This window comes from Botryllus schlosseri, chromosome 12, assembly GCF_051294905.1.
Source record: "Botryllus schlosseri isolate E-star chromosome 12, Bs_hap1, whole genome shotgun sequence".
Classification (NCBI taxonomy): domain Eukaryota; kingdom Metazoa; phylum Chordata; class Ascidiacea; order Stolidobranchia; family Styelidae; genus Botryllus; species Botryllus schlosseri.
The window spans coordinates 18272662-18288945 of NC_137247.1; the positions used below are offsets into that span (position 1 = coordinate 18272662).

At 41.6% G+C, this 16284-nt stretch overlaps 1 protein-coding gene across 2 annotated transcripts in view; it reads left to right on the forward strand.

Moving 5' to 3' along the window:
- LOC145451556 (KH domain-containing RNA-binding protein QKI-like) overlaps nucleotides 1-16284 on the forward strand; it is a 256270-nt gene that overhangs the window by 154981 nt on the left and 85005 nt on the right. The window lies entirely within an intron of this gene.

Genomic DNA, 16284 nt, shown 5'->3' on the forward strand with positions numbered 1-16284 from the left:
TATGAGCATCTTATGCAGTATTGGTAGAGCAACACCTTTTCTAGAATGCCTGAAGTCATTCTGAATGACTGCAATAAAGTCATGAAGACCTTGTTTTGTAAAGCGATACCGTTGTCTAAATTCCGCATCTGTGTTCTTCTCCATCGGGTTCTGCAAATCCGCCAGTCGACATTTTGGCACTCGTTCAACAGCTTCGCCATCATATTCCCCCTCACTAAACCTCATAAACTCCAAAAAATCCATGTTATCGTCAGCAGTCGTCCAATGCATCTATCGGGAACCCAGACAATGATAGATTATTCCCCGATTTCGGAGACTTGCATTTTAACAGTATCTGGGTCTCACAAAGCGCAGAAATTGATTTCATAATACCATCGCGGCTCAGGTTCCGCTCGGTATTACGAAAGTCGGCGATGTGTGACCGCAAGTAATGCCCGTCTTACAAAAACACTATTTTAATACGAAACAGAGGATAACTCCGCAAATTATCCTTAATTCGAGTGTTACATTCGTTTCGTAATACGGGCATTAATGTTAGTATCGAACGCTGTACCAAGTTTTAAGTTTGTCACTGAACTGTGTTAGTGGTAATTTGGCTTCCTAATTCGAGTGAGAGCTGACTAGTCATTTATCGCTAACAGATTATACGCAAAGCCGGTATTGGTCTCTATTGATTTTAACGATGCTCCTTACCTAGATCCGTCATAAGCTTTTGCACGGTATGTCTTGATTTTAGTATCGAACGCTGTGCCAAGTCTCAAGGTTGACACTCAATGATTACGGCAGTAATTTCGTTATCAAGGTCGAGTGTGGTAAAGATGTGCTCCGATCTGACACTTTAGCCTACAACACATTGCGGATTTCACGCAAAAGCCGGTGTATCTGCGGTAACGTTAACAGAGATGATGATATCATTCTCAGTTTGCATTCAAATATTTACTTTGATATTATATTCTCCAATGTCAATTTCACCGTGAAATTTTCAAGCCATTTGCTTACAACCCCCTGTCAAGCGCGATAGTTATTTCGTTTTCGATGGCGGCTAACAGTTGATCACTTGATCAGCCTATTCCTCAGTAAATTTTACGCAAAATTCGGTGTTGGTCTGTTCGCATTAATTTTGACAGTGTACCATACCGAAAAGGGCCATGAGGCCACTTCTCGATAATGTCATGTAACAGTGTACCAAGTTTAAGGCTTTCATCCACGTATTTATTCGGTATTATATTTTCCAAAGGCGATTTCGCAGCAGACCTATAAGACAGTAATAAAAACGTATGTGTCGTGTTACAGTCTCCAGTTTCAAGGCCAAAATCTCTTATGCTGTAACGTCTACCGAGACCAAATTTCCGAGGCTGCTATTCTTAGTTCTATAGATTGATGTTTTGGATTCAATAGGACAGGCCCAACCTGTGAGATAACAATTGCGTATCTGTCCGAATTCGTTGACCTTTCCAATTAGGCTTACGCTATCTCTCGAGTTATAGTCATTTCCATTTCTGCAGATAATTAGTCAGGTCTAATGCGAACATGAACCGTGTTGAATCTTTGTTCCGTACGCCGTTTACGCAGTTACCACACTTCAAGTCACAGCTCACCAGCAGACCTCTCGTGGCACATACGTTAAAATCACTGTTGCCGGGAAATTCATGTTACCGTACCATCATTAAGTTACTTGTTTACGTTGGAAAACGCCATTGTGACGTCATCTTGATAAAAGTCGCTTGCAGCCCTTGCCCCACCACCCGATATTGTCACGAGCCGCCACTGTAATCTCTTGAATAGATGAGTGGAGAGAATAGAGTACGTGATCTGTGCCGAGGTCTCGCCTGGCATCGATCGTAGGTCAAGAACAAGCACGCGCTCTACAACATTGGCGTTGACGAATCTGATGACTAGATGAAATAGCTTCACCTTGTGATTAGAGGCGTCAGCCGAGATGGGAAAAGGCTGTACACCAAGTTCAGACAAAATCATTTTTTGAGCGTATGGCGCTAGAACTCCAGTAGCAATGCTTTTGGTCTTGGTCCTGGCCGAAGCACACTTCTTTGCGATGTCGGAGTCGAGGAATATTGCCTTGAACAATTGCGATGTGCAATCGTCGGTGAGGAATGATTGCTGAAATTCCTGGTGTTTGGCAGTATGGAATGGTACCCAAGTACCCTCAGCAGCGGCTGTCTTATAGTCTGTGCTGGTGGTTGGTGCTGATCGACTTGTGAAAAATATTCAACGACTGGCTTTTTGTGTTTTTTGGTATTAATGTGATTTGAAATAGCAGTCTTTCCTATGGCCTCTCGGTTAATCTCACCATTGCAGATATTGATATACAATGTTCTTTCCAATTCTCGACTAGTTGCTGACGATTACCCCTTACGAGTGTCAGCCGGAAATATTCGGGTTCATTTCAATATGAATATACTATTCAATTGTATATTGAACTTCTGTAACTCCAAGAAGCCCTTCAAATATTGATATGTGTAGAACACTCGCCCTTCAAGCTGCGTTTCATACCTTTGAATTCGTTCAAAAAAACGTCACGAAAAACGTTTTTTATGTTTCCTCATTTTAATCAGATGTAGCCTTATTAGTAGCCAAAACTATATATGTGCAATACAGTTTAGATAAATTTATCAAAGATTTATAGCTTTACTACTTTTCAGTGTTGGGATGACTCGAGTCATGACTTGACTGGAGTCAGACTCGAGTTACCTTTTTCGTATGACTTGACTCGAGTCACTTTGCTAAAATGACTTTACTTTACTTGGCGTTTCAGAATTGCGGATTGACTCGTGACTCGGAGTAAAATCCACGAGTTACTTTCAAGTCATCAAGTAATCGGTGTCTATAAAAATCACTGCATCTTGCATATGGTCGTATTGTTCGCGAAACGCTTATGTAATCCGTGAGAGCAACCAATCATTCAATGATCGTGCGTTTTACTGAGCCTCCATTGTTCTCTCACAAATAAATTGGCCGCAAATGACGTGACCGAAGCTTACAGCCTACGTTGTCGTAAACTGGTATAGTAAAGTAATTTAATAACAAAACGTCTATTTCTGTTCCCTGGTCTTGCCTTAACCAAATCTCTTGTTTTATTGAAATCTAATTCGAGTATAGTTTATATCAGGGCCGGCCAACCCGTGGCCCGCGAGAAGGTTTTGAGTGGCCCGTGAGGTCAGTTCCGAAATCAGTAATACAATACCAAATGTTTTGCACCGATTGTGAACTTGCAAGGCCAATCAAAAATTTGATTATTCTGGCTGCAACACTTGAGATGTGATGCCAAAATATCAGTTGTGACGCATTGGCAGGTCCAAGAGTCAGTCACATTTTGGTAGATCTTCGTACACTACAATAAAGTAGAATAATTTGAGTTGGATTAAACAAAAGTAAAAATTTTCTTCACGTTTCGCGCAACATGTTGTCACTCGGTTTCTTGCTTTAAATATTGTTACCCCTTTGTGAAAATGAAAGAACGCCTAATGTATCAGATTGAGTCTAATTATATTCGCGATTACGAGACAAAGTGTTGTTTAACATATGCGACCTTGCGTTTGCGCTAGCGCTAGCAGAAAGACCGTCGACGATGAAACCTAGGCACAAAATGATTGATGCATGTTGGATTGTTGGTCGAAGCTTTCGATATCGATAGGTCCAAGCGATGAACCAGTCCTTGCAAACTGCGCCCAGCGATATACAGCAGGCCCGCAATATAGTCAAGTGACAATATTATTGACGTATGAACTTCGAAAAATTTTCGCGCTTGGCGCGGCTAGTGGCCCGCGTAATAGTTCGTCAATCGAATGTGGCCCTTTGGCCAAAAAGGTTGGCCAGCCCTGGTTTATATAGTCCTCAACGATTGGAGCAGGCTCGAATTGTATCAAATCAATTTGTAAATCGGTTATGTGTTGCATCTTATCAATTCTTTTCTCAACTCTCTATTTTGGCGGTAACTATAAACTGAGGCTATGCTATCACTTGTGAACGTAGTTTAGCAGCTCTACGTATATGTGAGCGATGCAGCGATGCAGTACAACTGTATATTTACCTCTATATTCGTTCATCGGCTCAGAATCGATGGCCACTCAATCTGTATTTCAGATAGCTAACAAAACACAATGACGCAATCATGCCTCATACTTCGAAAAGGCAACTTGACTTGAATTGTGACTTGACTCGTGAGTTGACTTGAATTGACTAGACTTGACTCTAGTCACCAACAAAAATCGAGTGACTTGACTTAGCTCCAGTCACTTTCGAAAACCGATTGACTTGTTTTGACTCGACTGGTACCTGGTACTGCTATTTACTGCTAAAATGACGTCCGCTCCGATAGCTTATGGTACAGCCGAAACTGCTATACCACTCACTGCTCTAGCAGTCTAGCTATCTCACCACTTAAAATTCAAATCCTGTGGTGTGTACGTACCAGTGGCGGCTCGTCCTATAGGGCAACTGGGGCATTGCCCCACCTAAAATTCTGTTCAATAACAATTCTTCACCATTTATAGACGCACACCTATCTATATAAACCGACTTCACAGCGAAAATCGTATACTTCTTGTCCTTTCGCTTGTAAATGCCCATATATAGCGAAGTCTCTGCGAAAATCGAATTCTCTTCTGTGTTTTCGCTTTGCGAATGCCTAGCCGGGGCTTGCCCCGCTAGCGCTCATAACAACCTTTCACTGTCTATTCTCTCAAAGCCGCGCACAATAAAGAAACGGTGATTTACTCTCTCCTATTCATAAAATTACCGAGCAACCGGGGCACGATAGCTTTGTGCCCTTAAGGTGTGATGTAACAATCGTATCTATAGCTGAACTCTGTTGCCGTCATCTGCGTTTAGTCGACCTTTGCTGGTATAGGTCGATTTTAATGGGGTTTCACACCATGAAAACTCTTGAAACTTGTTCTGTCATGTCGTGATGGTGGTATTTAACACTGCCCCAAGTTTCAGGGTTTCTACTTAAAGTTTAGGGTAGTAATTCCGTTTCCGAAGTTGAGTGTGTGCTGATCCGTCATGTATCGCCAACAGATTTTACTCAAAAGCCGGTATTGGTATCCATTGGTTTTGACGATGTTCAATACCGAGATCGGTTATGACATTTGGCACGGAAAGTCTTAATGTTAGTATCGAACGCTGTACCAAGTTTTAAGTTTGTCACTGAACTGTGTTAGTGGTAATTTGGCTTCCTAATTCGAGTGAGTGCTGACTAGTCATTTATCGCTAACAGATTATACGCAAAGCCGGTATTGGTCTCTATTGATTTTAACGATGCTCCTTACCTAGATCCGTCATAAGCTTTTGCACGGTATGTCTTGATTTTAGTATCGAACGCTGTGCCAAGTCTCAAGGTTGACACTCAATGATTACGGCAGTAATTTCGTTATCAAGGTCGAGTGTGGTAAAGATGTGCTCCGATCTGACACTTTAGCCTACAACACATTGCGGATTTCACGCAAAAGCCGGTGTATCTGCGGTAACGTTAACAGAGATGATGATATCATTCTCAGTTTGCATTCAAATATTTACTTTGATATTATATTCTCCAATGTCAATTTCACCGTGAAATTGTGGCCTTCAAGCCATTTGCTTACAACCCCCTGTCAAGCGCGATAGTTATTTCGTTTTCGATGGCGGCTAACAGTTGATCACTTGATCAGCCTATTCCTCAGTAAATTTTACGCAAAATTCGGTGTTGGTCTGTTCGCATTAATTTTGACAGTGTACCATACCGAAAAGGGCCATGAGGCCACTTCTCGATAATGTCATGTAACAGTGTACCAACTTTAAGGCTTTCATCCACGTATTTATTCGGTATTATATTTTCCAAAGGCGATTTCGCAGCAGACCTATAAGACAGTAATAAAAACGTATGTGTCGTGTTACAGTCTCCAGTTTCAAGGCCAAAATCTCTTATGCTGTAACGTCTACCGAGACCAAATTTCCGAGGCTGCTATTCTTAGTTCTATAGATTGATGTTTTGGATTCAATAGGACAGGCCCAACCTGTGAGATAACAATTGCGTATCTGTCCGAATTCGTTGACCTTTCCAATTAGGCTTACGCTATCTCTCGAGTTATAGTCATTTCCATTTCTGCAGATAATTAGTCAGGTCTAATGCGAACATGAACCGTGTTGAATCTTTGTTCCGTACGCCGTTTACGCAGTTACCACACTTCAAGTCACAGCTCACCAGCAGACCTCTCGTGGCACATACGTTAAAATCACTGTTGCCGGGAAATTCATGTTACCGTACCATCATTAAGTTACTTGTTTACGTTGGAAAACGCCATTGTGACGTCATCTTGATAAAAGTCGCTTGCAGCCCTTGCCCCACCACCCGATATTGTCACCAGCCGCCACTGGTACGTACGCCACGGGTGTTCCTTTCATTTATGATGTCATAGAATAGGGTTACCAGGTTATTGAAAATGTCCACCGAGGATGCCTAAATGTCCTCGTTTTTGACAATTCGTCTTCCTTTACACGTTTTAGAGCTAATATAGTGGACAGATTGTAGTGAGAATGGGCATAAATAGGAAATTCGTGATTCGAACGAAAGCGATGACCTTTTTTTCGAGTCAACCAACTGATAATGAGATAGAATTTACTGTATTTTGGTAGATTAGCGAGAAAGTTGAACAAGTTTCCCACCACCGCGAAGTGGGAAAAATTACCATTTTTTCAGGATTTTTCTCCGGTATTCCAAGTTTGAAAATTTTGAAAAAGTGTCCCCTCTTTCCCGATTCCGAAATATGGTAACCCTTTCATAGAATGTCGACGCAAAAGCATATTTTAAAAACATGATATCACACAGATACAAGAGGTAAACGAAGTTCTGTAGTTGCTGAAAATAAGACAAAATAAGGACGCAGGTCGAAAATAATGATATTTCTTATAAATAACAAGTCGGTACAGTTATAGCCTTGAAAGGCTTTCTAAGTCTCGCACCACTCCAGCATGCTGTCCCAGTAATGATGAGCGCCAAGCGATGAAGGAATGGATACCAGTGTTACTAATCTGGACTTTGGTCTGACCCGACCTGGGATTGATCCCGATCAAGAAATAGGACTCTTCACCATTACGCTATTTTGTCATGAGTTGATAAGAAACGTCGACATTGTCGAATTTTAAACCATTGTAACATGCAGGTTATACATAAGTCGAACCGAAGGGATGTGCTTATAATGATGATGATCACAAACCGAAAAAATTATTTTCGTTTAAAATGAATTTGGCCTACTTTTGGATTGTCAATTCCCCGTTAAAACAATCTCGTCATGCTGGCTCAGTGGTTCCCAACCTTTTTTCTGAATTCCCCACTTCTGAATTATTTCGAGCCATCATTCCCCACCTGAAATCTCCCACCCTTTAAAAATGCTACCTCCTATAAAATTTGCCAAGACTTTGCTTAATAAATACGTGCTGTTGGTGATTGTTAAGATCCCCGGAATGGATAAGCAAGCACACATTTAAATTAACACAGCAGTGAACTGGTAACCGTAAACGCGCGTCCGTCATGCGTGTGATATATATAAGCCACCGTAAACTGGTGTCCGGTCAATATCGAGAATGCTATTACCGAGAATGCTATTACCGAGAAGGACAATACCGAGAATGAACGTTACCGAGAATGGACAATACCGATAATGGACATTACCGAGAATGGACACAACCGAGAATGCATTATATGCAATGCAGACATGTTTTGCATATGAACAGGTCGTGTGTGTGCATCACGGTGTTGCCACATTCGGTATCGATTCTCAGGTATAAATTTCGTTAGAATTTCGTCCGTTAGATTCTTGGCATTGGCCATTCTCGGTAATGTCTGTTCTCGATAATGTCCATTCTCGGTAATAGCATTCTCGGTAATGTCCATCTTTGTAATAGCATTCTCGGTAATAGTATGGAGCCCCGTAAACTATAGTTTCGCACGATACTACAAGACCTCGAAAATAAATAAATATGTAACCTAATTTGTAGGGAATCCGAATGTGGCAATGTGCTATTAATTATCGCGTCCGCGATCTCCCTTGAATACATATTCAGCAATATCAGCTCCTATTAAAACGAATCAGGATATTTCAACCGCTCCATTTCATGTACCAATGAATAACACCATATGCTGGAGACCACGTGCCGCTACCCAGGCGATACTCGCTGATTGGAGGCCCTGATAATAAAACGAATTGTTGACTTGCAAATGAGCTGAAAAATATTAGAGATACTATCGACATTTCAAAAGGACATTTCAAAAGATTATTACTGTAAATATTTTTCCAAAAATGAGTCTATTCCCCACCAGAAATCCCGAAATTCCCACCAGTGGGGAATTCCCCACCGTTTGGGAAACACTGTGCTAGCTACTCCAAGTCGTTTCGAGACTTTCCTATCTTTTCATTGTATCGCAGTTTAGTGATGCTTTGAAATGATGCAAATATTAATAAATTGAGACTTCTACTGATAGCTCGGGTTATTTTCCACAAAATGCGTCGAACTAGAGGTTGTATCCTGCTGTGTGTCGATATCGAAAAGGCAATGTACTGTACAACTTTTGAAAGTGATGCCCTTTGTACATTAAAGGTATTTTGAAGCGTTTTGACCGAAGTGATTAACTAAATATACTTGTATTTGAGAGCTACAAAATGAAATCCTCGAAATATTTCGTCATCGTGTCATGAAGGATGGTAGGGGAGACCGGGGACAATTGTAACAGTTTTTGTATTTTCGAACATTACGTGTTTTTCTCGTGGATATTTAATTTCCAAACTTTTATATAAAGAAGCCCACAACTCGATAGTTGATATAAAAAATAAAATGGAACTCAATCAATAATCAATCATGGAAATTTTGGGTCGGGAAATCGTCGCTCAAATGTTACAATCGCCCCGTATACCCCGGGGCAATTGTAACGCCCATGCGGGGCAATTGTAACAGTGTTATTTATAACTAAAAACAAACGAAATGAACAACAATAATGGGAGCACAAATTGTACTGTTGAATTAAACTAAAAAAGAGAAGTTTGCGCGCTTCCAGGCTACGCCTTCGTGCCTTCTGCATGAGCTCAAAGTGTACCAGAAACACATTCATTCCATCATCTCCCTACATATATTCCGACTTTTCTAACAGGGTGCTGCAGTTCAGCGTGCATAATGGGTTGGGCATTCGGTCATCTGCGAAGGTGCGAAACCGACCTGGCTAAAATATCCTAGTTGAATGGGCCGATGATAGTGTAGCAAAACGAGGACACAACATTCTGTAGCATCAAAGCTTATGGTATTCTTCTGCTCCGTACAAACTTAAAATAAATTGTTCACACCAGATGACAAAATCTAAGTGGGCCATGCTCAAAGTCAGGGGATGCGGATTCAGATATGGGCAAGTCACAACAAAAGTCGATCAACACGAGATAGGGTAGTAGAATCACGGAAATAACCCGACCCTAAGATTCACATCACCACTTCTGTATGGCCGTTCCGACAGAGTATTATGGTAGAATTGGTATGACCAGGTAGAGCCTGTTCTGGTATTTAACTTCTGGCTGTTGGAAGATTCATCTGCAGTAGATAATTGGTTATACCAACGTATGAACAGTGTTCACTGAACACATATATTCAGCATTGAAAAGATATTGTAACGGGGCAAAAGTAACAGAGTGTTACGATTGCTCCTGACACGCTCGACCATGATTAATGTCTCAGGATGGTGCCTTCCCGGCGACGCGGGTCCTAGTTTCCCTATCATCACGGTAGACTATGGTAACATTGTTCCAGCTACATATATTGCATTGTAACCACTTGAGGTTTTTTTCGTCAGAACAAATTATTCCAGATCAGAAAATATTTACTCAAGGGTCTAAAATTTCGTATTTCTGAAATTATTCCGGGGTTTCGCGTCGTAGCTCAACGTAACTTCAGGTATATTAGAATAAATAACTACCGCATGTGCACTTAAAATATGAAGGCGATTTCTTCATCCTACTAGCGGTGAGGTCGATTGTTACATTTGTCCCGGATCTCCCCTACTGCTTAGTATTGTTACCACCGTTCCTGTTAAATTTATTGTAAGCAAATCTCTACCACATTCTCAGTTGATATAGTAGTCCCACAAAGCAATAAAACAAAACCCAATACAGTAATCGTCCCCGTATTGCCAATCGCAGAGGAGAATTCGGGATTTTACATCAATCTCGACCCAAATGCCGTGAGCCCGTAGGCCTTACCCGATGGTTGTTGTAACAGCCTGAATTTGATCACGGAAATAGCACATACAATTATACCGTTAATTATAGTCGAGTGGTCTAATAGTGAAGTTCCGACCCGGAACCGGATTCGGCCACTGATCAATTGTTTTATTTTACTCAGTCCTTAAAATGGGAGGGGGGTGCCAGACCCAAGCAACTTTTGAAAGGGGCGCTGTAGAACAAAAGGTTCAAGAACCACTGGTCTAGGGGAAGGGGCCGACCTACCGACGTACTCAGCTTATGAATTTAGAGATGGGACACGGAGCCTTTTCAAATTGGAAAGTGGATGGGGACCACGTTGCATCCAAGATACAACGTTTTGAGTCACAAATCAATCTCAATTTTATATAGTTAAGTCGAAACATTTTCAATTTACCACCGACTCAGGTCCAAGTCAAAGTCAGATAATAGAAGGTCGAGTCCGAGTCATAGTGTTTTGACTCAAGTCCGAGTCCAAGTCATTTTGTTCACTGTTCAGTTTCCAATTCAATCCAGTTCCACCCACATTTTTCAACTCTGCTCGAATGATATAGGATGGCTCGCATTCGTAATATAGTAGCTTTCCTCAGTCTTAACAATGATTGTCCCCGTTACCAGTTACCTGCTCTGGAATGCACGTTTGATGATGATCAGTGATCTGTTCATTGATTGGCTGATTCTAGTTTTGGTTCAACTCTAGTACACACAATGATGACAGTGTTATAACCATGTTCGCTTCAAATACGCTCCCACTAATATATGTATATTTATGAATATAAATACTTCTGCACATACGGAGAACGGATCGACCAAGCACACGCGCGAATCGGTTTTTCAAGTACAGAACTAAAATTGATAAACTTGCTGGAGTTGTCAATATAAAATTACACTCGTGATCCGAGAGTTATTCCCGTTTTGGACTTGTTGAAACCTTCTAAAATGCGTGGGCCTTGAAATCGGGCTATCGCGTCAGCAATGAAAGAAAAATATACTGTAGTAAGAATATACCGTATAATTGTCGTGGTGAAATATGATAAGAAAAAGTTTAATCGCGTCCTGCATAAATTCGATTTTTAGTACTCTTTTATCGCTATTTTTAATACGTTTCTTGAGCCTTCCGCGAGCCGCACAAAATGGTGTTGCGGGCCATATGCGACCCGCGAGCGGTAGTTTGCCCACCCCTGCTCTAACGGGTATGCCGTCCCATTCGACAACATCTGATGCGGAACGGAACCGAACCCGCTCTAACAATGTTTGATGCACAGGATATGTTCGGATACTGTTCATGCCGAGCCGATTCAGGGATTGTTACTCGGGATAATCCACACCTCTTCACGGAAAACTATGCAATGTATTCAGATTAAGTATAGCAATTTTTGCCGTTGTGGTTATTTTGTGTCTCGGGTTGCTTTAATCTGAGCTTAGCTAATAATCTAATGCTGGTGTCGACGCAAACTCACACGGCTCTTGTGTGAAAACCGTGTTGCTGTAGGCATACTCCTTGTAATATCCTGGTCAAATTACAGGGTCGGAGCAATTTCAAACTTCGCACACAGCTATGTCTAAAATCGATAATATTTCGATCTTGCGCCGGCTTCTGAATCGGATGGCCATCCTTTCTGGACCAAATAGAATTAAGTAAAGATGCTTCCTTGTCTACCATATCTCTCATTGCACGGTTTCAGCATGGCTGTAATAGCGGCACATTTGCAGTCTGGCAGGGTTTCACAGATCTGAATGTTTCCAGTTAATCCAGAGCAACGTTGCTCCTACTGTCATACGATCCGTGTAGTTCTTAGCCAAAAACATCCCTTCTCGAGATTAAAGAATTGAATTTTACTGCCGCACTTGCAACAGGCATGATCATTGATCAGCTGACGGAAATCATGGCTTGAATTAGTAAATGAAAAGGCAGAGGTGATCAGAAACGAAGTTTTTCAGCTTTCACTGCTGACACATATTGCTATCGTTTTGCGCTACTTTGTTTTATATATTGTCGAGTGAAAAGTAGCATGACGGCGACAGATTGATATAGCGTTCGTCACGTCGATTTGGGGAAGCGAGTGGTGCAGTTGGTTGAGCCGCCATCGCCGCCACTCTTATGTATGCGGGTTCGAAACTCAATTCTGCCTAACTAACAATTGTCGGAAGTTTAACTGGGATCCGCACAGCGACTGCAGCGAATGAAGAGCCTAGTGTGATGGTGAAAGCCAAACATCGTCAGCAGGGACGAAGATCCGGGCACATGAAAAGCGAGGGAGCCCGATGGTGAAAGAGCGCGAGTTTGAGACGTCGTTCGGAAGAAGACGACGAAAAGCAAAGACTACGCAAGTTACTGTCGTGCCGCAAACCATCTTTTTAGGCGAAAAGCGCCAATGCTGTGTCAATAGAATAAAAAAAGCTGAAGTCACTTCGACTCCTTGTCCCGGTTGCCGACATATGAGCGACACGATGAAAAACGCAGATCAGCATGCGACAATGCGACATTTAACATGTGGTTTCACATCCCCAAAACTTATCCTAACCCCGAAATCAACACTTATATATATCCGAACCCCAAATGTTAACCTAACCCATAAACTAAATCATACCCGGTCCTAACCCCAAATGTTACCCGCCCGCGTATGTCGCATGCTATATTATGTCGCATACTTACATGTCTACGGACCCTTGTCTCAGTGTAATTCCTCAAAATATACCTGCATGAATAATCGTAAGACCTTTGATTTGCTACCTTCATATACGCGAATGGTTTTGCCGTGAAAATCGCAACTTGAAATTGATTAGCAATTTACGACATTACTTGTACGCTGTTAGCGACTATTGTTTTTCGAAGATTCACCCATAAGGTTTAATGTTCAAATCACATAAACGGCATTTTCTGCTGCAAAACATTGCTTTCATATTCATTCCAATGTGTGAAAAACGAGTCACACAGACCAATTCTAATGGGAATATATCCAAGGGACGTAGTGGGTTCTGCTTTCATGTGCCATTTCAGTGGGCGCAAAAATGTCATATACGAAAACTATAGGTCCACTATGTCTCTGGGATTGGAGTATTTGACTCGCCATTCCCTTGCCGACGGCTTGATTTCCACCCGCGAATTCACACTATAGTTTACTTGCACTTGAGTGCCAACAATGGCTAGCCTGATAACGTCAGTATTAACATATGAAGAACATATGTTACGCAAGGTTCACGTGAGTCTACTAATACCAATGCCAACTATACTAAACACAATTCCATCCCTATCTATCAAACACACACCAGAATAAAACAAGACCACAATGAAACGCCAACGATATGATATTAAAATAATTAATCAATTCTAAATGGAGATAATGTTCTGAAGTCACGAAAAAGAACGCAAGCAATCGGCCATCGCGGCCACAAGGTACACAAATTCGTTGACAACGTTTTGATAAAAGGAAACACGGTAGGTTATATGCTGAATGGTAGCGACACGCGATGGTCGATGTCAGTGAAGAGAAAACTGAGCAATATGCTGAGATAAGGGTAGGGGCAACGCACAGGCTCGCGCATAGCACGCAAAAATATTAATAAGCATAAGGTCTAATGTAGAATAGCTATATATGGTTCGCGTCTAGGCGTGTTATTGATGGTTTCGCGAAATGCACGGTATTTTCAAGTCGGTCGGCGTGACGCATACACTCTAGGCAGGTTTCATTGTTGGAGACGGTTATGCAAGGAGCTCCGCAGTGCCATAAATTAAGTTATAGTACCAAAGATGTAAACGTGCTTTTGGGGCCCTCGAAAGTAGCGAATCACTCCGAAACAAAACCACCTTACCACTTCTTGGAGTGGTTTATTGAAAGCGATCCATTTCGGATTCAAAATAGTCTTGCTATGGTGCGGTGTAGATACGACCTAGATTACAGTCTTAGTCATGGTACTGGCTTTGGAATAGCGTATGCGAGTGCCAACAAAGTCATATCAAGCCTATATAAAACGGTTTCAAATCTTAATCTATCCGTTGTACAACATACCAAATTGCATTTGATACAGTCAAAAGCTGAGAAATGCTAGAACAACTGAATATAACAACAGAACATACGAAAATTTTAAGTTCGTCTGGGCGAAGTATATGTCACTTATTCCTAATATTAACGGGCTGTCTATGCGCAGCTTGGTTGGGATATATGGCCAGAGCAAGGTTAAATCCGAAATTGATGTTCATTGTTCACAGTGGCGGCTCGTGACAATATCGGGTGGTGGGGCAAGGGCTGCAAGCGACTTTTATCAAGATGACGTCACAATGGCGTTTTCCAACGTAAACAAGTAACTTAATGATGGTACGGTAACATGAATTTCCCGGCAACAGTGATTTTAACGTATGTGCCACGAGAGGTCTGCTGGTGAGCTGTGACTTGAAGTGTGGTAACTGCGTAAACGGCGTACGGAACAAAGATTCAACACGGTTCATGTTCGCATTAGACCTGACTAATTATCTGCAGAAATGGAAATGACTATAACTCGAGAGATAGCGTAAGCCTAATTGGAAAGGTCAACGAATTCGGACAGATACGCAATTGTTATCTCACAGGTTGGGCCTGTCCTATTGAATCCAAAACATCAATCTATAGAACTAAGAATAGCAGCCTCGGAAATTTGGTCTCGGTAGACGTTACAGCATAAGAGATTTTGGCCTTGAAACTGGAGACTGTAACACGACACATACGTTTTTATTACTGTCTTATAGGTCTGCTGCGAAATCGCCTTTGGAAAATATAATACCGAATAAATACGTGGATGAAAGCCTTAAACTTGGTACACTGTTACATGACATTATCGAGAAGTGGCCTCATGGCCCTTTTCGGTATGGTACACTGTCAAAATTAATGCGAACAGACCAACACCGAATTTTGCGTAAAATTTACTGAGGAATAGGCTGATCAAGTGATCAACTGTTAGCCGCCATCGAAAACGAAATAACTATCGCGCTTGACAGGGGGTTGTAAGCAAATGGCTTGAAGGCCACAATTTCACGGTGAAATTGACATTGGAGAATATAATATCAAAGTAAATATTTGAATGCAAACTGAGAATGATATCATCATCTCTGTTAACGTTACCGCAGATACACCGGCTTTTGCGTGAAATCCGCAATGTGTTGTAGGCTAAAGTGTCAGATCGGAGCACATCTTTACCACACTCGACCTTGATAACGAAATTACTGCCGTAATCATTGAGTGTCAACCTTGAGACTTGGCACAGCGTTCGATACTAAAATCAAGACATACCGTGCAAAAGCTTATGACGGATCTAGGTAAGGAGCATCGTTAAAATCAATAGAGACCAATACCGGCTTTGCGTATAATCTGTTAGCGATAAATGACTAGTCAGCACTCACTCGAATTAGGAAGCCAAATTACCACTAACACAGTTCAGTGACAAACTTAAAACTTGGTACAGCGTTCGATACTAACATTAAGACTTTCCGTGCCAAATGTCATAACCGATCTCGGTATTGAACATCGTCAAAACCAATGGATACCAATACCGGCTTTTGAGTAAAATCTGTTGGCGATACATGACGGATCAGCACACACTCAACTTCGGAAACGGAATTACTACCCTAAACTTTAAGTAGAAACCCTGAAACTTGGGGCAGTGTTAAATACCACCATCACGACATGACAGAACAAGTTTCAAGAGTTTTCATGGTGTGAAACCCCATTAAAATCGACCTATACCAGCAAAGGTCGACTAAACGCAGATGACGGCAACAGAGTTCAGCTATAGATACGATTGTTACATCACACCTTAAGGGCACAGAGCTATCGTGCCCCGGTTGCTCGGTAATTTTATGAATAGGAGAGAGTAAATCACCGTTTCTTTATTGTGCGCGGCTTTGAGAGAATAGACAGTGAAAGGTTGTTATGAGCGCTAGCGGGGCAAGCCCCGGCTAGGCATTCGCAAAGCGAAAACACAGAAGAGAATTCGATTTTCGCAGAGACTTCGCTATATATGGGCATTTACAAGCGAAAGGACAAGAAGTATACGATTTTCGCTGTGAAGTCGGTTTATA